Genomic DNA, 24621 nt, shown 5'->3' with positions numbered 1-24621 from the left:
CGGTGTAGTTATTTCCATGTGTAAAGAGATAGCTGTGCAGATATTTCCAGGTATATGCAGATAGCTGTGTAGATATTTCCATTTTCATGCAGATAGCGGTTTAGATATTTACATGTTCAAACAGATAGCGGTGTAGCTATTTCCACGTTCATACAGATAGCGGTGTAGATATCTCCATGTTCACACAGATAGCGGTGTAGATATTTCCATGTTCATACAGATGGCGGTGCAGATATTTCCATGTTCATACTGATAGCGGTGCTGATATTTCCATTTTTATACAGATAGCGGTGTAGATATTTCCATGTTTATATAGATAGCGGTGTAGATATTTCCATGTTTATACAGATAGCGGTGTAGATATCTCCTTAATACAGATGGCGGTGTAGATATTTATATGTTCATACAGATGGCAGTGAAGATATTTCCATGTTCATACAGATGGCGGTGTATATATTTCCATGTTTTTAGAGATAGCGGTGTAGTTATTTCCATGTGTAAAGAGATAGCTGTGTAGATATTTCCATGTATATGCAGATAGCTGTGTAGATATTTCCATTTTCATGCAGACAGCGGTGTAGATATTTCCATGTTCAAACAGATAGCAGTGTAGATATTTCCATGTTCATACAGATAGCGGTGTATATATTTCCATGTTCATACAGATAGCGGTGAAGATGTATGCATGCTTACACATATAGCGGTGTAGATATTTCCATGTTCATTCAGATAGCGGTGTAGATATTTCCATGTTCATACAGATAGCGGTGTAGATATTTCCATGTTCCTACAGATAGCGGTGTAGATATTTCCATGTTCATACAGATAGCGGTGCTGATATTTCCACGTTTATACAGGCAGCGGTGTAGATATTTCCATGTTTATACAGATAGCGGTGTAGATATCTCCATCTTAATACAGATGGCGGTGTAGATATTTATATGTTCATACAGATGGCGTTGCGGATATTTCCATGTTCATACAGATGGCAGTGTAGATATTTCCATGTTTATAGATATAGCGGTGTAGTTATTTCCATGTGTAAAGAGCTGGCTGTGTAGATATTTCCATGTATATGCAGATAGCTTTGTAGATATTTCCATTTTCATGCAGATAGCGGTGTAGATATTTACATGTTCAAACAGATAGCGGTGTAGAAATTTCCATGTTCATTCAGATAGCTTTGTAGATATTTCCATTTTCATGCAGATAGTGGTGTATATATTTCCATCTTCAAACAGATAGCGGTGTATATATTTCCATGTTCATACAGATAGCGGTGTAGATATTTCCAAGTTTATACAGACAGCGGTGAAGATGTATGAATATTTCAACAGATTACGTTGTGGAGTTTTCCATGTTCATCCAGAGGGCTGTGTAGATATATCCATGTTCATACAGATAGCGGTGTAGATGTTTCCTTGTTCATACAGATAGCGGTGTAGTTATTTCCATGTGCAAAGAGATAGCTGTGTAGATATTTACATGTATATGCAGATAGCTGTGTAGGTATTTCCATTTTCATGCAGATAGCTGTTTAGATATTTCCATGTTTATACAGATAGCGGTGTAGATATTTCCATGTTTATACAGATAGTGGTGTAGATATTTCCATGTTTATGCAGAAAGCGGTGTAGATATCTCCATCTTAATACAGATGGCGGTGTAGATATTTATATGTTCATACAGATGGTGGTGCAGATATTTCCATGTTCATACAGATGGCGGTGTAGATATTTCCATGTTCATACAGATGGCGGTGTAGTTATTTCCATGTGTAAAGAGATAGCTGTGTAGATATTTCCATGTATATGCAGATAGCAGTGTAGATATTTCCATTTTCATCCAGATAGCGGTGTAGATATTTCCATGTTCATACAGATAGCGGTGTAGATATTTCCATGTTCATACAGATAGCGGTGTAGATATTTCCATGTTTATACAGACTGCGGTGAAGATGTATGCATGTTTACACAGATAGCGGTGGAGATATTTCCATGTTCATCCAGTTGGCAGTGTAGATATGTCCATGTTCATACAGATAGCTGTGTAGATATTTCCATGTTCATACAGATAGCGGTGTAGATATTTCCATGTTCATCCAGATGGCTGTGTAGATATATCCATGTTCATAAAGATAGCGGTGTAGATATTTCCATGTTCATACAGATAGCGGTGTAGATATTTCCATGTTCATACAGGTAGCGGTGTATATATTTCCATGTTCATACAGATAGCGGTGCTGATATTTCCATGTTTATACAGGCAGCGGTGTAGATATTTCCATGTTTATACAGATAGCGGTGTAGATATCTCCATCTTAATACAGATGGCGGTGTAGATATTTATATGTTCATACAGATGGCGTTGCGGATATTTCCATGTTCATACAGATGGCAGTGTAGATATTTCCATGTTTATAGATATAGCGGTGTAGTTATTTCCATGTGTAAAGAGATGGCAGTGTAGATATTTCCATGTATATGCAGATAGCTTTGTAGATATTTCCATTTTCATGCAGATAGCGGTGTAGATATTTACATGTTCAAACAGATAGCGGTGTAGAAATTTCCATGTTCATTCAGATAGTTTTGTGGATATTTCCATGTTCATACAGATAGCAGTGTAGATATTTCCATGTTCATACAGATAGCGGTGTAGATATTTCCATGTTCATACAGATAGCGGTGCTGATATTTCCAAGTTTATACAGGTAGCGGTGTAGATATTTCCATGTTTGTACAGATAGCGGTGTAGATATTTCCATGTTTATGCAGATAGTGGTGTAGATATTTCCATGTTTTTTCAGATAGCGGTGTAGATATCTCCATCTTAATACAGATGGCGGTGTAGATATTTACATGTTCATACAGATGGCGGTGCAGATATTTCCATGTTCATACAGATGGCGGTGTAGATATTTCCATGTTCATACAGTTAGCGGTGTAGTTATTTCCATGAGTAAAGAGATAGCTGTGTAGATATTTCCATCTATATGCAGATAGCTGTGTAGATATTTCCATTTTCATGCAGATAGCGGAGTATATATTTCCATGTTCAAACAGATAGCGGTGCAGATATTTCCATGTTCATACAGATAGCGGTGTAGATATTTCCATGTTTATACAGATCGCGGTGAAGATGTATGCATGTTTACACAGATAGCGGTGTGGATATTTCCAAGTTCATCCAGAGGGCTGTGTAGATATATCCATGTTCATACAGATAGCGGTGTAGATATTTCCATGTTCATACAGATAGCGGTGTAGATATTTCCATGTTCATCCAGATGGCTGTGTAGATATATCCATGTTCATACAGATGGCGGTGAAGAAATTTCCATGTTCATACAGATAGCGGTGTAGCTATTTCCATGTTCATACAGATAGCGGTTTATGTATTTCCATGTTCATACAGATAGCGGTGTAGATATTTCCATGTTCATACAGATAGTGGTGTAGATATTTCAATGTTCATCCAGATGGCTGTGTAGATATATCCATGTTCATACAGAGGGCGGTGTAGATATTTCCATGTTCATAGAGATAGCGGTGTAGATATTTCCATGTTCATACGGATAGAGGGGCTGATATTTCCATTTTCATACAGATAGCTGTGCTGATATTTCCATGTTTGTACAGGTAGTGGTGTAGATATTTCCATGTTTATACAGGTAGCAGTGTAGATATTTCCATGTTTATACAGATAGCGGTGTGGATATTTCCATGTTTATACTGATAGCGGTGTAGATATCTCCATCTTAATACAGATGGCGGTGTAGATATTTATATGTTCATTCAGATGGCGGTGCAGATATTTCCATGTTCATACAGATGGCGGTGTAGATATTTCCATGTTCATACAGATAGCAGTGTAGTTATTTCCATGTGTAAAGAGATAGCTTTGTAGATATTTCCATGTATATGCAGATAGCTGTGTAGATATTTCTATTTTCATGCTGATAGTGGTTTAGATATTTCCATGTTCAAACAGATAGCGGTGTAGATATTTCCATGTTCATACACATAGCGTTGTAGATATTTCCATGCTTATACAGATTGCAGTGAAGATGTATGCATGTTTACACAGATAGCGGTGTAGATATTTCCATGTTCATGCAGATAGCGGTGTAGATATTTCCATGTTCATCCAGATGGCTGTGTAGATATATCCAAGTTCATACAGATAGCGGTGTAGATATTTCCATGTTCATACAGATAGAGGTGTAGATATTTCCATGTTCATACAGATAGCGGTGTAGCTATTTCCATGTTCATGCAGATAGCGGTATAGATATTTCCATGTTCATAGAGATAGCGGTGTAGATATTTCCATGTTCATACAGATAGCGGTGCTGATATTTCCATGTTTATACAGGTAGCGGTGTAGATATTTCCATGTTTATACAGATAGCGGTGTAGATATTTCCAGGTTTATAGAGATAGCGGTGTAGATATTTCCAAGTTTATACAGATAGCGGTGAAGATATCTCCATCTTAATACAGATGGCGGTGTAGATATTTATATGTTCATACAGATGGCAGTGCAGATATTTCCATGTTCATTCAGATGGCGGTGTAGATATTTCCATGTTTATAGAGATAGCGGTGTAGTTATTTCCATGTGTAAAGAGATAGGTTTGTAGATATTTCCATGTATATGCAGATAGCTGTGTAGATATTTCTATTTTCATGCAGGTAGCGGTTTAGATATTTCCATGTTCAAACAGATAGCGGTGTAGATATTTCCATGTTCATACTGATAGTGGTGTAGATATTTCCATGTTTATACAGATAGCGGTGAAGGTATTTCCATGTTCATACAGATAGCGGTGTAGGTATTTCCATGTTCATCCAGATAGCCGTGTAGATATTTCCATGTTCATACATATAGCGGTGTAGGTATTTCCATGTTCATCCAGATGGCTGTGTAGATATATCCATGTTCATACAGATGGCGGTGTAGATATTTCCATGTTCATAGAGATAGCGGTGTAGATATTTCCAAGTTCATACAGATAGAGGGGCTGATATTTCCATGTTCATACAGATAGCGGTGCTGATATTTCCATGTTTATAAAGGTAGTGGTGAAGATATTTCCATGTTTATACAGGTAGCAGTGTAGATATTTCCATGTTTATACAGATAGCGGTGTGGATATTTCCATGTTTATACAGATAGCGGTGTAGATATTTCCAGGTTTATACAGATAGAGGGTAGATATCTGCTCCTTAATACAGATGGCGGTGTAGATATTTATATGTTCATACAGATGGCGGTGCAGATATTTCCATGTTCATACAGATAGCGGTGTAGATATTTCCATGTTTATAGAGATAGCGGTGTAGTTATATCCATGTGTAAAGAGATAGCTGTGTAGATATTTCCATGTATATGCAGATAGCTGAGTAGATATTTCCATTTTCATGCAGACAGCTGTGTAGATATTTCCATGTTCAAACAGATAGCGGTGTAGATATTTCCATGTTCATACATATAGCGGTGTAGATATTTCCATGTTCATACAGCTAGCGGTGTAGATATTTCCATGTTCATACAGATAGCGGTGTAGATATTTCCATGTTCATACAGATAGCGGTGCTGTTATTTCCATGTTTATACAGGTAGCGGTGTAGATATTTCCATGTTTATACAGATAGCGGTGTAGATATTTCCATGTTTATACAGATAGCGGTGTAGATATTTCCATGTTTATACAGATAGCGGTGTAGATATCTCCATGTTAATACAGATGGCGGTGTAGATATTTATATGTTCATTCAGATGGCGGTGCAGATATTTCCATATTCATACAGATAGCGGTGTAGCTATTTCCATGTTCATACAGATAGCGGTGTAGATATTTCCATGTTCATCCAGATGGCTGTGTAGACATATCCGTGTTCATACAGATGGCAGTGAAGATAATTCCATGTTTATACATCTAGCGGTGTAGATATTTCCATGTTCATACAGATAGCGGTGTAGGTATTTGCATGTTCATACAGATAGAGGGGCTGATATTTCCATGTTCATACAGATAGCGGTGCTGATATTTCCATGTTTATACAGGTAGCGGTGTAGATATTTCCATGTTTATACAGATAGCGGTGTAGTTATTTCCATGTTAATACAGATAGCGGTGTAGATATTTCCACGTTTATACTGATAGCGGTGTAGATATCTCCATCTTAATAGAGATGGCCGTGTAGATATGTATATGTTCATACAGATGGCGGTGCAGATATTTCCATGTTCATACAGATGGCGGTGTAGATATTTCCATGTTCATACAGATAGCGGTGAAGTTATTTCCATGTGTAAAGAGATAGCTGTGTAGATATTTCCATGTATATGCAGATAGCTCTGTAGATATTTCCATTTTCATGCAGATAGCGGTGTAGATATTTCCATGTTCAAACAGATAGCGGTGTAGACATTTCGATGTTCATTCAGATAGCGGTGAAGATATTTCCATGTTTATACAGATTGCGGTGAAGATGTATGCATATTTACACAGATAGCGGTGTAGATATTTCCATGTTCATACAGATAGCGGTGTAGATATTTCCATGTTCATCCAGATGGCTGTGTAGATATATCCATGTTCATACAGATAGCGGTGTAGTTATTTCCATGTTCATACAGGTAGTGGTGTAGATATTTCCATGTTCATACAGATAGCGGTGTAGCTATTTCCATGTTCATACAGATAGCGGTGTAGATATTTCCATGTTCATAGAGATAGCGGTGCAGATATTTCCGTGTTCATACAGATAGCGGTGCTGATATTTCCATGTTTATACAGGTAGAGGTGTAGATATTTCCATGTTTATACAGATAGCGGTGTAGATATTTCCATATTTATACAGATAGCGGTGTAGATATTTCCATGTTTATACATAAAGCGGTGTAGATATCTCCATCTTAATATAGATTGGGGTGTAGATATTTATATCTTCATACAGATGTTGGTGCAGATATTTCCATGTTCATACAGATGGCAGTGTAGATATTTGCATGTATATAGAGATAGCGCTGTAGTTATTTCCATGTGTAAAGAGATAGCTTTGTAGATATTTCCATGTATATGCAGATCGCTGTGTAGATATTTCCATTTTCATGCAGATAGCGGTGTAGATATTTCCATGTTCAGATAGCGGTGTAGATATTTCCATGTTCATGCAGATAGCAGTGTAGATATTTCCATGTTTATACAGAAAGCGGTGAAGATGTATGCATGTTTATACAGATAGCGGTGTAGATAATTCCATGTTCATCCAGATGGCTGTGTTGATATATCCATGTTCATACAGATGACGGTGAAGATATTTCCATGTTCATACAGATAGCGGTGTAGTTATTTCCGTGTGTAAAGAGATAGCTGTGTAGATATTTCCATGTATATGCAGATAGCTGTGTAGATATATCCATTTTCATGCAGATAGCGTTTTAGATATTTCCATGTTCAAACAGATAGCGGTGTAGATATTTCCATGTTCATAGAGAGCGCGGTGTAGATATTTCCATGTTCATACAGATAGCGGTGTAGATATTTCCATGTTTATACAGATAGTGGTGAAGATGTATGCATGTTTACACAGATAGCGGTGTAGATAATTCCATGTTCATTCAGATAGCGGTGTAGATATTTCCATGTTCATCCAGATGGCTGTGTAGACATATCCATGTTCATACAGATGGCGGTGAAGATATTTCCATGTTCATACAGATAGTGGTGTAGATATTTCCATGTTCATCCAGATGGCTGTGTAGTTATATCCATGTTCATACAGATAGCGGTGTAGATATTTCCATGTTCATACAGATAGCGGTGTAGATATTTCCATGTTCATACATATAGCGGTGTAGATATTTCCATGTTCATACAGATAGCGGTGTAGATATTTCCATGTTCATACAGGTAGCGGTGTAGATATTTCCATGTTCATACAGATAGCGGTGCTGATATTTCCATGTTTATACAGGCAGCGGTGTAGATATTTCCATGTTTATACAGATAGCGGTGTAGATATCTCCTTCTTAATACAGATGGCGGTGTAGATATTTATATGCTCATACAGATGGCGGTGCAGATATTTCCATGTTCATACAGATGGTGGTGTAGATATTTCCATGTTTATAGATATAGCGGTGTAGTTATTTCCATGTGTAAAGAGATAGCTGTGTATATATTTCCATGTATATGCAGATAGCTTTGCAGATATTTCCATTTTCATGCAGTTAGCGGTGTAGATATTTACATGTTCAAACAGATAGCGGTGTAGGTATTTCCTTGTTCATTCAGATAGCTTTGTAGATATTTCCATGTTCATACAGATAGCGGTGTAGATATTTCCATGTTCATACAGATAGCGGTGCTGATATTTCCATGTTTATACAGGTAGCGGTGTAGATATTTCCATGTTTATACAGACTGCGTTGAAGATGTATGCATGTTTACACAGATAGCGTTGTATATATTTCCATGTTCATCCAGTTGGCTGTGTAGATATGTCCATGTTCATACAGATTGCTGTGTAGATATTTCCATGTTCATACAGATAGCGGTGTAGATATTTCATGTTCATCCAGATGGCTGTGTAGATATATCCTTGTTCATACAGATAGCGGTGTAGATATTTCCATGTTCATACAGATAGCGGTGTAGATATTTCCATGTTCATACAGGTAGCGGTGTAGATATTTCCATGTTCATACAGATAGCGGTGCTTATATTTCCATGTTTATACAGGCAGCGGTGTAGATATTTCCATGTTCATACAGATAGCAGTGTAGATATCTCCATCTTACTACAGATGGCGGTGTAGATATTTATATGTTCATACAGATGGCGTTGGGGATATTTCCATGTTCATACAGATGGCAGTGTAGATATTTCCATGTTTATAGATATAGCGGTGTAGTTATTTCCATGTATAAAGAGATGGCTGTGTAGATATTTCCATGTCCATCCAGATGGCTGTGTAGATATATCCATGTTCATACAGATAGCGGTGTAGGTATTTCCATGTTCATACAGATAGTGGTGTAGATATTTCCATGTTCAGATAGCGGAGTAGCTATTTCCATGTTCATACAGACAGCGGTGTATATATTTCCATGTTCGTACAGATAGCGGTGTAGATATTTCCATGTTCATACAGATAGCTGTGCTATTTCCATGTTTATACAGGTAGCGGTGTAGATATTTCCATGTTTATACAGATAGCGGGGTAGATATTTCCATGTTTATACAGATAGCGGTGTAGATATTTCAATGTTCATACAGACATCTGTGTAGATATTTCCATGTTCATCCAGATGGCTGTGTAGACATATCCATGTTCATACAGATGGCGGTGAAGATATTTCCATGTTCATACAGATAGCGGTGTAGATATTTCCATGTTCATACAGATAGCGGTGTAAATATTTCCATGTTCATACAGTTGGCTGTGTAGATATATCCATGTTCATACAGATGGCGGTGAATATATTTCCATGTTCATACAGATAGCGGTGTAGATATTTCCATGTTCATACAGATAGCGGTGCAGATATTTCCATGTTCATACAGATAGCGGTGCTGATATTTCCATGTTTATACAGATAGCGTTGTAGATATTTCCATGTTTATACAGATAGCGGTGTAGATATCTCCTTCTTAATACAGATGGCGGTGTACATATATATATGTTCATACAGATGGCTGTGAAGATATTTCCATGTTCATACAGATGGCGGTGTAGATATTTCCATGTTTATAGAGATAGCGGTGTAGTTATTTCCATGTGTAAAGAGATAGCTTTGTAGATATTTCCATGTATATGCAGATAGCTGTGTAGATATTTCCATTTACATGCAGACAGCGGTGTAGATATTTCCATGTTCAAACAGATAGCGGTGTAGATATTTCCATGTTCATACAGATAGCGGTGTATATATATCCATGTTCATACAGTTAGCGGTGTAGATATTTCCATGGTAATACAGATTGCGGTGTAGATATTTCCATGTTCATACAGATAGCGGTGCTGATATTTCCAAGTTTATACAGGTAGCGGTGTAGATATTTCCATGTTTATACAAATAGCGGTGTAGATATCTCCATCTTAATACAGATGGCGGAGTAGATATTTGTATGTACATGCAGATGGCGGTGCAGATATTTCCATGTTCATACAGATAGCGGTGTAGTTATTTCCATGTGTAAAGAGATAGCTGTGTAGATATTTCCATGTATATGCAGATAGCTGTGTAGATATTTCCATTTTCATTCAGACAGCGGTGTAGATATTTCCATGTTCAAACAGATAGCGGTGTAGATATTTCCATGTTCATACATATAGCGGTGTAGATATATCCATGTTCATACAGATAGCGGTGTAGATATTTCCATGTTCATACAGGTAGCGGTGTAGATATTTCCATGTTCATACAGATAGCGGTGCTGTTATTTCCATGTTTATACAGGTAGCGGTGTAGATAATTCCATGTTTATACAGATAGCGGTGTAGATATTTCCATGTTTATACAGATAGCGGTGTAGATATTTCCATGTTTATACAGATAGCGGTGTACATATCTCCATGTTAATACAGATGGTGGTGTAGATATTTATAAGTTCATACAGCTGGCGGTGCAGATATTTCCATATTCATACAGATAGCGGTGTAGCTATTTCCATGTTCATACAGATAGCGGTGTAGATATTTCCATGTTCATCCAGATGGCTGTGTAGACATATCCATGTTCTTACAGATGGCAGTGAAGATAATTCCATGTTTATACATCTAGCGGTGTAGATATTTCCATGTTCATACAGATAGCGGTGTAGGTATTTCCATGTTCATACAGATAGAGGGGCTGATATTTCCATGTTCATACAGATAGCGGTGCTGATATTTCCATGTTTATACAGATAGCGGTGTAGATATTTCCATGTTTATACTGATAGCGGTGTAGATATCTCCATCTTAATACAGATGGCCGTGTAGATATTTATATGTTCATACAGATGGCGGTGCAGATATTTCCATGTTCATACAGATGGCGGTGTAGATATTTCCATGTTCATACAGATAGCGGTGTAGTTATTTCCATGTGTAAAGAGGTAGCTGTGTAGATATTTCCATGTATATGCAGATAGCTGTGTGGATATTTCCATTTTCATGCAGATAGCGGTTTAGAGATTTTCATGTTCAAACAGATAGCGGTGTAGATATTTCCATGTTCATAGAGATAGCGGTGTAGATATTTCCATGTTCATACAGATAGAGGGGCTGATATTTCCATGTTCATACAGATAGCGGTGCTGATATTTCCATGTTTATACAGGTAGCGGATTAGATATTTCCATGTTTATACAGGTAGCAGTGTAGATATTTCCATGTTTATACAGAGAGCGGTGTAGATATATCCATGTTTATACAGATAGCGGTGTAGATATCTCCTTCTTAATACAGATGGCGGTGTAGATATTTATATGTTCATACAGATGGCGGTGCAGATATTTCCGTGTTCATACAGATAGCGGTGTAGTTATTTCCATGTGTAAAGAGATAGCTGTGTAGATATTTCCATGTATATGCAGATAGCGGTGTAGATATTTCCATTTTCATGCTGATAGCGGTTTAGATATTTCCATGATCAAACAGATAGCGTTGAAGATATTTCCATGTTCATTCAGATAGCGGTGTAGCTATTTCCATGCTTTTGCAGATTGCGGTGAAGATGTATGCATGTTTACACCAATAGCGGTGTAGATATTTCCATGTTCATGCAGATAGCGGTGTAGATATTTCCATGATCATCCAGATGGCTGTGTAGATATATCCATGTTCATACAGATAGCGGTGTAGATATTTCCATGTTCATTGATATAGCGGTGTAGATATTTCCAGGTTCATACAGATAGCAGTGCTGATATTTCCATGTTTATACAGGTAGCGGTGTAGGTATTTCCATGTTTATACAGATAGCGGTGTAGATATTTCCAAGTTTATACAGATAGCGGTGAAGATATCTCCATCTTAATACAGATGGCGGTGTAGATATTTATATGTTCATACAGATGGCAGTGCAGATATTTCCATGTTCATAAAGATCGCGGTGTAGATATTTCCATGTTCATCCAGATGGCTGTGTAGACATATCCATGTTCATACAGATGGCGGTGCAGATATTTCCATGTTCATACAGATAGCGGTGTAGATATTTCCATGTTCATACATATAGCGGTGTAGATATTTCCAGGATCATACAGATGGCTGTGTAGATATATCCATGTTCATACTTTTGGCAGTGAAGTTATTTCCATGCTCATACAGATAGCGGTGTAGATATTTCCATGTTCATACAGATAGCGGTGTAGATATTTCCATGTTCATACTGATAGCGGTGCTGATATTTCCATGTTTATACACGTAGCGGTGTAGATATTTCCATGTTTATAAAGATAGCGGTGTAGATATTTCCATGTTTATACAGATAGCAGTGTAGATGTTTCGATGTTTATACAGATAGCGGTGTAGATATCTCCTTCTTAATACAGATGGCGGTGCAGATATTTATATGTTCATACACATGGCGGTGCAGATATTTCCATGTTCATACAGATGGCGGTGTAGATATTTCCATGTTCATACAGATAGCGGTGTAGATATCTCCATGTGCACACAGATAGCGGTGTAGATATTTCCATGTTCAAACAGATAGCGGTGTAGATATTTCCATGTTCATACAGATAGCGGTGTATATATTTCCATGTTCATACAGATAGCGGTGTAGATATTTCCATGTTCATACAGATAGCGGTGTAGATATTTCCATGTTCATACAGATAGCGGTGTATATATTTCCATGTTCATACAGATAGCGGTGTAGATATTTCCATGTTCATCCAGATGGCTGTGTAGTCATATCCATGTTCATACAGATAGCGGTGTAGATATCTCCATCTTAATACAGATGGCGGTGTAGATATTTATATGTTCAGACAGATGGCGGTGCAGATATTTCCATGTTCATACAGATAGCGGAGTAGCTATTTCCATGTTCATACAGATAGCGGTGTAGATATTTCCATGTTCCTCCAGATGGCTGTTTAGACATATCCATGTTCACACAGATGGCGGTGAAGATAATTCCATGTTCATACATCTAGCGGTGTAGATATTTCCATGTTCATACAGATAGCGGTGTAGATATTTCCATGTTCATACAGATAGAGGGGCTGATATTTCCATGTTCATACAGATAGCGGTGCTGATATTTCCATGTTTATACGGATAGCGGTGTAGACATTTCCATGCTTATACGATAGCGGTGTAGATATCTCCATCTTAATACAGATGGCGGTGTAGATGTTTATATGTTCATACAGATGGCTGTGCAGATATTTCCATGTTCATACAGATAGCGGTGTAGTTATTTCCATGTGTAAAGAGGTAGCTGTGTAGATATTTCCATGTATATGCAGATAGCTGTGTGGATATTTCCATTTTCATGCAGATAGCGGTTTAGAGATTTTCATGTTCAAACAGATAGCGGTGTAGATATTTCCATGTTCATAGAGATAGCGGTGTAGATATTTCCATGTTCATACAGATAGAGGGGCTGATATTTCCATGTTCATACAGATAGCGGTGCTGATATTTCCATGTTTATACAGGTAGCGGATTAGATATTTCCATGTTTATACAGGTAGCAGTGTAGATATTTCCATGTTTATACAGAGAGCGGTGTAGATATATCCATGTTTATACAGATAGCGGTGTAGATATCTCCTTCTTAATACAGATGGCGGTGTAGATATTTATATGTTCATACAGATGGCGGTGCAGATATTTCCGTGTTCATACAGATAGCGGTGTAGTTATTTCCATGTGTAAAGAGATAGCTGTGTAGATATTTCCATGTATATGCAGATAGCGGTGTAGATATTTCCATTTTCATGCTGATAGCGGTTTAGATATTTCCATGATCAAACAGATAGCGTTGAAGATATTTCCATGTTCATTCAGATAGCGGTGTAGCTATTTCCATGCTTTTGCAGATTGCGGTGAAGATGTATGCATGTTTACACCAATAGCGGTGTAGATATTTCCATGTTCATGCAGATAGCGGTGTAGATATTTCCATGATCATCCAGATGGCTGTGTAGATATATCCATGTTCATACAGATAGCGGTGTAGATATTTCCATGTTCATTGATATAGCGGTGTAGATATTTCCAGGTTCATACAGATAGCAGTGCTGATATTTCCATGTTTATACAGGTAGCGGTGTAGGTATTTCCATGTTTATACAGATAGCGGTGTAGATATTTCCAAGTTTATACAGATAGCGGTGAAGATATCTCCATCTTAATACAGATGGCGGTGTAGATATTTATATGTTCATACAGATGGCAGTGCAGATATTTCCATGTTCATAAAGATCGCGGTGTAGATATTTCCATGTTCATCCAGATGGCTGTGTAGACATATCCATGTTCATACAGATGGCGGTGCAGATATTTCCATGTTCATACAGATAGCGGTGTAGATATTTCCATGTTCATACATATAGCGGTGTAGATATTTCCAGGATCATACAGATGGCTGTGTAGATATATCCATGTTCATACTTTTGGCAGTGAAGTTATTTCCATGCTCATACAGATAGCGGTGTAGATATTTCCATGTTCATACAGATAGCGGTGTAGATATTTCCATGTTCATACTGATAGCGGTGCTGATATTTCCATGTTTATACACGTAGCGGTGTAGATATTTCCATGTTTATAAAGATAGCGGTGTAGATATTTCCATGATTATACAGATAGCAGTGTAGATGTTTCGATGTTTATACAGATAGCGGTGTAGATATCTCCTTCTTAATACAGATGGCGGTGCAGATATTTATATGTTCATACACATGGCGGTGCAGATATTTCCATGTTCATACAGATGGCGGTGTAGATATTTCCATGTTCATACAGATAGCGGTGTAGATATCTCCATGTGCACACAGATAGCGGTGTAGATATTTCCATGTTCAAACAGATAGCGGTGTAGATATTTCCATGTTCATACAGATAGCGGTGTATATATTTCCATGTTCATACAGATAGCGGTGTAGATATTTCCATGTTCATACAGATAGCGGTGTAGATATTTCCATGTTCATACAGATAGCGGTGTATATATTTCCATGTTCATACAGATAGCGGTGTAGATATTTCCATGTTCATCCAGATGGCTGTGTAGTCATATCCATGTTCATACAGATAGCGGTGTAGATATCTCCATCTTAATACAGATGGCGGTGTAGATATTTATATGTTCAGACAGATGGCGGTGCAGATATTTCCATGTTCATACAGATAGCGGAGTAGCTATTTCCATGTTCATACAGATAGCGGTGTAGATATTTCCATGTTCCTCCAGATGGCTGTTTAGACATATCCATGTTCACACAGATGGCGGTGAAGATAATTCCATGTTCATACATCTAGCGGTGTAGATATTTCCATGTTCATACAGATAGCGGTGTAGATATTTCCATGTTCATACAGATAGAGGGGCTGATATTTCCATGTTCATACAGATAGCGGTGCTGATATTTCCATGTTTATACGGATAGCGGTGTAGACATTTCCATGTTTATACGATAGCGGTGTAGATATCTCCATCTTAATACAGATGGCGGTGTAGATGTTTATATGTTCATACAGATGGCTGTGCAGATATTTCCATGTTCATACAGATAGCGGTGTAGTTATTTCCATGTGTAAAGAGATAGCTGTGCAGATATTTCCAGGTATATGCAGATAGCTGTGTAGATATTTCCATTTTCATGCAGATAGCGGTTTAGATATTTCCATGTTCAAACAGATAGCGGTGTAGCTATTTCCACGTTCATACAGATAGCGGTGTAGATATTTCCATGTTCATCCAGATGGTTGTGTAGATATATCCATGTTCATACAGATAGCGGTGTAGATATTTCCATGTTCATACAGATAGCAGTGTAGATATTTCCCTGTTCATACAGATAGCGGTGTAGATATTTCCATGTTCATACAGATAGCTGTGTAGCTATTTCCATGTTCATACAGATAGCGGTGTAGATATTTCCATGTTCATCCAGATGGCTGTGTAGATATATCCATGTTCATACAGATGGCGGTGAAGGTAATTCCATGTTCATACAGATAGCCGTGTAGATATTTCCATGTTCATACAGATAGTGGTGTAGATATTTCCATGTTCATACAGATAGCTGTGCTGATATTTCCATGTTTATACAGGTAGCGGGGTAGATATTTCCATGTTTATACAGATAGCGGTGTAGATATTTCCATGTTTATACAAATAGCGGTGTAGATATCACCATCTTAATACAGATGGCCGTGTAGATATTTATATGTTCATACAGATGGCGGTGCAGATATTTCCATGTTCATACAGATGGCGGTGTAGATATTTCCATGTTCATACAGATAGCGGTGTAGTTATTTCCATGTGTAAAGAGATAGCAGTTTAGATATTTCTATGTATATGCAGATAGCTCTGTAGATATTTCCATTTTCATGCAGATACCGGTGTAGATATTTCCATGTTCAAACAGATAGCGGTGTAGATATTTCCATGTTCACACAGATAGCGGTGTAGATATTTCCATGTTTATACAGATTGCGGTGAAGATGTATGCATATTTACACAGATAGCGGTGTAGATATTTCCATGTTCATACAGATAGCGGTGTAGATATTTCCATGTTCATACAGATAGCTGTGCTATTTCCATGTTTATACAGGTTGCGGTGTAGATATTTCCATGTTTATACAGATAGCGGCATAGATATTTCCATGTTTATACAGATAGCGGCATAGATATTTCCATGTTTATACAGATAGCGGTGTAGATATTTCCAAGTTTATACAGATAGCGGTGTAGATATCTCCATCTTAATATAGATGGGGGTGTAGATATTTATATCTTCATACAGATGGCGGTGCAGATATTTCCATGTTCATACAGATGGCACTGTAGATATTTCCATGTTTATAGAGATAGCGGTGTAGTTATTTTCATGTGTATAGAGATAGCTTTGTAGATATTTCCATGTATATGCAGATAGCTGTGTAGATATTTCTATTTTCATGCAGATAGCGGTTTAGATATTTAGATGTTCAAACAGATAGCGGTGTAGATATTTCCATGTTCATACAGATAGCGGTGTAGATATTTCCATGTTTATACAGATAGCGGTGAAGATGTATGCATGTTTACACAGATAGCGGTGTAGGTATTTCCATGTTCATACAGATCGCGGTGTAGATATTTCCATGTTCATCCAGATGGCTGTTTAGACATATCCATGTTCAAACAGATGGCGGTGAAGATATTTCCATGTTTACACAGATAGCGGTGTAGATATTTCCATGTTCATACAGATAGCGGTGTAGAAATTTCCATGTTCATACCGATAGCGGTGCTGATATTTCCATGTTTATACAGGTAGAGGTGTAGAAATTTCCATGTTTATACAGATAGCGGTGTAGATGTTTCCATGTTTATACAGATAGCGGTGTAGATATTTCCATGTTTATACAGATAGCGTTGTAGATATCTCCTTCTTAATACAGATGGCGGTGTAGATGTTTATATGTTCATACAGATGGCGGTGCAGATACTTCCATGTTCATACAGATGGCGGTGTAGATATTTCCATGTTTATATAGGGGTGTAGTTATTTCCATGTGTAAAGAGATAGCTGTGTTGATATTTCCATGTATATGCAGATAACTGTGTCGATATTTCCATTTTCATGCAGACAGCGGTGTAGATATTTCCATGTTCAAACAGATAGCGGTGTAGATATTTCCATGATCATACAGATGGCTGTGTAGATATATCCATGTTCATACTGATGGCGGTGAAGTTATTTCCATGTTCATACAGATAGCGGTGTAGATATTTCCATGTTCATACAGAAAGCGGTGTAGCTATTTCCATGTTCATACAGATAGCGGTGTATGTATTTCCATGTTCATACAGATAGCATTGCAGATATTTCCATGTTCATACAGATAGCATTGTAGATATTTCCATGTTCATCCAGGAGGCTGTGAAGATATATCCATGTTCATACAGATGGCGGTGAAGATATTTCCATGTTCATACAGATAGCGGTGTAGTTATTTCCATGTGTAAAGAGATAGCTGTGTAGATATTTCCATGTATATGCAGATAGCTGTGTGGATATTTCCATTTTCATGCAGATAGCGGTTTAGAGATTTTCATGTTCAAACAGATAGCGGTGTAGATATTTCCATGTTCATAGAGATAGCGGTGTAGATATTTCCATATTCATACAGATAGAGGGGCTGATATTTCCATGTTCATACAGATAGCGGTGCTGATATTTCCATGTTTATACAGGTAGCGGTTTAGATATTTCCATGTTTATACAGGTAGCAGTGTAGATATTTCCATGTTTATACAGAGAGCGGTGTAGATTTATCCATGTTTATACAGATAGCGTTGTAGATATCTCCTTTTTAATACAGATGGCGGTGTAGATATTTATATGTTCATGCAGATGGCGGTGCAGATATTTCCGTGTTCATACAGATGGCTGTTTAGATATTTCCATGTTCATACAGATAGCGGTCTAGTTATTTCCATGTGTAAAGAGATAGCTGTGTAGATATTTCCATGTATATGCAGATAGCGGTGTAGATATTTCCATTTTCATGCTGATAGCGGTTTAGATATTTCCATGATCAAACAGATAGCGTTGTAGATATTTCCATGTTCATTCAGATAGCGGTGTAGCTATTTCCATGCTTTTGCAGATTGCGGTGAAGATGTATGCATGTTTACACAAATAGCGGTGTAGATATTTCCATGTTCATGCAGATAGCGGTGTAGATATTTCCATGTTCATCCAGATGGCTGTGTAGATATATCCATGTTCATACAGATAGCGGTGTAGATATTTCCATGTTCATTGATATAGAGGTGTAGATATTTCCAGGTTCATACAGATAGCAGTGCTGATATTTCCATGTTTATACAGGTAGCTGTGTAGGTATTTCCATGTTTATACAGATAGCGGTGTGGATATTTCCATGTTCATACAGATAGCGGTGTAGTTATTTCCATGTGTAAAGAGATAGCTGTGTAGATATTTCCATATATATGCAGATAGCTGTGTACATATTTCCATTTTCATGCAGATAGCGCTTCAGATATTTCCATGTTCAAACAGATAGCTGTGTAGATATTTCCATGTTCATAGAGATAGCGGTGTAGATATTTCCATGTTCATACAGATAGCCTTGCTGATATTTCCATGTTTATATAGGTAGCGGTGTAGATATTTCCATGTTTATACAGGTAGCGGTGTAAATATTTCCATGTTCATACAGATAGGGGTGTAGATATTTCCATGTTCATACTGATGGCTGTGTAGATATATCCATGTTCATACAGATGACGGTGTAGATATTTCCATGTTCATACAGATAGCGGTGTAGATATTTCCATGTTCATACAGATAGCGGTGTAGATATTTCCATGTTCATACCGATAGCGGTGCTGATATTTCCATGTTAATACAGGAAACGGTGTAGATATTTCCATGTTTATACAGATAGCGGTGTAGATATTTCCATGTTTATACAGATAGCGGTGTAGATATTTCCATGTTTATACAGATAGCGGTGTAGATATTTCCTTCTTAATACAGATGGCGGTGTAGATGTTTATATGTTCATACAGATGGCGGTGCAGATATTTCCATGTGCATACAGATGGCAGTGTAGATATTTCCAAGTTTATAGAGATAGCGGTGTAGTTATTTGCATGTGTAAAGAGGTAGCTGTGTAGATATTTCCATGTATATGCAGATAGCTGTGTAGATATTTCCATTTTCATGCAGACAGCGGTGTAGATATTTCCATGTTCAAACAGATAGCGGTGTAGATATTTCCACGTTCATACAGATAGTGGTGTAGATATTTCCATGTTCATTCAGATAGTGGTGTAGATATTTCCATGTTCATACAGATAGCGGTGTAGATATTTCCATGTTCATACAGATAGCGGTGCTGATATTTCCATGTTTATACAGGTAGCGGTGTAGATATTTCCATGTTTATACAGAGAGCGGTGTAGATATTTCCATGTTTATACAGATAGCGGTGTAGATATTTAAATGTTTATACAGATAGCGGTGTAGATATCTCCATGTTAATAAAGATGGCGGTGTAGATATTTATAAGTTCATAAAGTTGGCGGTGCAGATATTTCCATGTTCATACAGATGGCGGTGTAGATATTTCCATGCTCATACAGATAGCGGTGTAGTTATTTCCATGGGTAAAGAGATAGCTGAGTAGATATTTCCATGTATATGCAGATAGCAGTATAGATATTTCCATTTTCATGCAGATAGCGGTGTAGATATTTCCATGTTCAAACAGATAGCAGTGTAGATATTTCCTTTTTCATACAGATAGCGGTGTAGATATTTCCATGTTCAGATAGCGGTGTAGATATTTCCATGTTTATACAGATAGCGGTGAAGATGTATGCATGTTTACACAGATAGCGGTGTAGATATTTCCATGTTCATCCAGATGGCTGTGTAGATATATCCATGATCTTACAGATAACGGTGTAGATATTTCCATGTTCATACAGATAGCGGTGTAGATATTTCCATGTTCATCCAGATGGTTGTGTAGATATATCCATGTTCATACAGATAGCAGTGTAGATATTTCCATGTTCATACAGATAGCGGTGTAGATATTTCCATGTTCATACAGATAGCTGTGTAGATATTTCCATGTTCATACAGATAGCTGTGTAGCAATTTCCATGTTCATACAGATAGCGGTGTAGATATTGCCATGTTCATCCAGATGGCTGTGTAGATATATCCATGTTCATACAGATGGCGGTGAAGATAATTCCATGTTCATATAGATAGCGGTGTAGATATTTCCATGTTCATACAGATAGTGGTGTAGATATTTCCATGTTCATACAGATAGCGGTGCTGATATTTCCATGTTTATACAGGTAGCGGGGTAGGTATTTCCATGTTTATAAAGATAGCGGTGTAGATATTTCCATGTTTATACAAATAGCGGTGTAGATATCTCCATCTTAATACAGATGGCCGTGTGGATATTTATATGTTCATACAGATGGCGGTGCAGATATTTCCATGTTCATACAGATGGCGGTGTAGATATTTCCATGTTCATACAGATAGTGGTGTAGTTATTTCCATGTGTAAAGAGATAGCTGTGTAGATATTTCTATGTATATGCAGATAGCTCTGTAGATATTTCCATTTTCATGCAGATACCGGTGTAGATATTTCCATGTTCAAACAGATAGCGGTGTAGATATTTCCATGTTCACACAGATAGCGGTGTAGATATTTCCATGTTTATACAGATTGCGGTGAAGATGTATGCATATTTACACAGATAGCGGTGTAGAAATTTCCATGTTCATACAGATAGCTGTGTAGATATTTCCATGTTCATCCAGATGGCAGTGTAGATATATCCATGTTCATACAGATAGCGGTGTAGATATTTCCATGTTCATACAGGTAGTGGTGTAGATATTTCCATGTTCATACAGATAGCGGTGTAGCTATTTCCATGTTCATACAGATAGTGGTGTAGATATTTCCATGTTCATAGAGATAGCGGTGTAGATATTTCCATGTTCATACAGATAGCCATGCTGATATTTCGATGTTAATACAGGTAGCGGTGTAGATATTTCCATGTTTATACAGATAGCGGTGTAGATATTTCCATGTTTATACATATAGCGGTGTAGATATTTCCAAGTTTATACAGATAGCGGTGTAGATATCTCCTTCTTAATATAGATGGGGGTGTAGATATTTATATCTTCATACAGATGGCGGTGCAGATATTTCCATGTTCATACAGATGGCACTGTAGATATTTCCATGTTTATAGAGATAGCGGTATAGTTATTTCCATGTGTATAGAGATAGCTTTGTAGATATTTCCATGTATATGCAGATAGCTGTGTAGTTATTTCTATTTTCATGCAGATAGCGGTTTAGATATTTAGCTGTTCAAACAGTTAGCGGTGTAGATATTTCCATGTTCATACAGATAGCGGTGTAGATATTTCCATGTTTATACAGATAGCGGTGAAGATGTATGCATGTTTACACAGATAGCGGTGTAGATATTTCCATGTTCATACAGATCGCGGTGTAGATATTTCCATGTTCATCCAGATGGCTGTGCAGACATATCCATGTTCAAACAGATGGCGGTGAAGATATTTCCATGTTCATAGAGATAGCGGTGTAGATATTTCCATGTTCATACAGATAGCGGTGTAGATACTTCCATGTTCATACCGATTGCGGTGCTGATATTTCCATGTTTATACAGGTAGCGGTGTAGATATTTCTATGTTTATACAGATAGCGGTGTAGATGTTTCCATGTTTATACAGATAGCGGTGTAGATATTTCCATGTTTATACAGATAGCGTTGTAGATATCTCCTTCTTAATACAGATGGCGGTGCAGATATTTCCATGTTCATACAGATGGCGGTGTAGATATTTCCATGTTTATATAGCGGTGTAGTTATTTCCATGTGTAAAGAGATAGCTGTGTAGATATTTCCATTTATATGCAGATAGCTGTGTAGATATTTCCATTTTCATGCAGACAGCGGTGTAGATATTTCCATGTTGAAACAGATAGTGGTGTAGATATTTCCATGTTCATACAGATAGCGGTGTAGATATTTCCATGTTCATAGAGATAGCGGTGTAGATATTTCCATGTTCATACAGATAGCGGTGTAGATATTTCCATGTTCATACAGATAGCGGTGTAGATATTTCCATGTTCATACAGGTAGCGGTGTAGGTATTTCCATGTTTATACAGATTGCGGTGAAGATGTATGCATATTTACACTGATAGCGGTGTAGATATTTCCATGTTCATACAGATAGCGGTGTAGATATTTCCATGTTCATACAGATAGCGGTGTAGATATTTCTATGTTCATACAGATAGCTGTACTGATATTTCCATGTTTATACAGGTAGCGGTGTAGATATTTCCATGTTTATACAGATAGCGGTGTAGATATTTCCATGTTTATACAGATAGCGGTGTAGATATTTCCAAGTTTATACAGATAGCGGTGTAGATATCTCCATCTTAATAAAGATGTCGGTGTAGATATTTATATGTTCATACAGATGGCAGTGTAGATATTTCCATGTTCATACAGATAGCGGTGTAGTTATTTCCATGTGTAAAGAGATAGCTGAATAGTTATTTCCATGTATATGCAGGTAGCAGTGTAGATATTTCCATTTTCATGCAGATAGCGGTGTAGATATTTCCATGTTCATACAGATAGCGGTGTAGATATTTCCATGTTCATACAGATAGCGGTGTAGATATTTCCATGTTTATACAGATAGCAGTGAAGATGTATGCATGTTTACACAGATAGCGGTGTAGATATTTCCATGTTCATCCAGATGGCTGTGTAGATATGTCCATGTTCATACAGATAACGGTGTAGATATTTCCATGTTCATCCACATGGCTGTGTAGATATATCCATTTTCACACAGATAGCGGTGTAGATATTTCCATGTTCATACTGGTAGCCGTGTACATATTTCCATGTTCATACAGATAGCGGTGTAGATATTTCCATTTGCATACAGATAGCAGTGTAGATATTTCCATGTTTATACAGATAGCGGTGAAGTTGTATGCATGTTTACACAGATAGCGGTGTAGATATTTCCATGTTCAAACAGATAGCGGTGTAGATATTTCCATGTTCATACAGATAGCGGTGTAGATATTTCCATGTTTATACAGATAGCGGTGTAGATATTTCCATGTTTATACATATAGCGGTGTAGATATTTCCAAGTTTATAAAGATAGCGGTGTAGATATCTCCATCTTAATATAGATGGGGGTGTAGATATTTATATCTTCATAAAGATGGCTGTGCAGATATTTCCATGTTCATGCAGATGGCGGTGTACATATTTCCATGTTCATACAGATAGCGGTGTAGTTATTTCCATGTGTAAAGTGATAGCTGTGTAGATATTTCAATGTATATACAGATAGCAGTGTAGATATTTCCATTTTCATGCAGATAGCGGTTTAGATATTTCCATGTTCAGATAGCGGTGTAGATATTTCCATGTTCATACAGATAGCGTTGTAGATATTTCCATGTTCATACAGATAGCAGTGTAGATATTTCAATGTTTATACAGATAGCGGTGAAGATGTATGCATGTTTACACAGATAGCGGTGTAGATATTTCCATGTTCAAACAGATAGCGGTGTAGATATTTCCATGTTCATACAGATAGCGGTGTAGATATTTCCATGTTCATACAGATAGAGGTGTAGATATTTCCATGTTTATACAGATTGCGGTGAAGATGTATGCATATTTGCACAGATAGCGGTGTGGATATTTCCATGTTCATACAGATAGCGGTGTAGATATTCCCATGTCCATCCAGATGGCTGTGTAGATATATCCAT

The sequence above is a fragment of the Gorilla gorilla genome, chromosome 6 (genome assembly GCF_029281585.2).
Source record: "Gorilla gorilla gorilla isolate KB3781 chromosome 6, NHGRI_mGorGor1-v2.1_pri, whole genome shotgun sequence".
Classification (NCBI taxonomy): domain Eukaryota; kingdom Metazoa; phylum Chordata; class Mammalia; order Primates; family Hominidae; genus Gorilla; species Gorilla gorilla.
Note: the sequence above shows the minus strand (reverse complement) of the source record.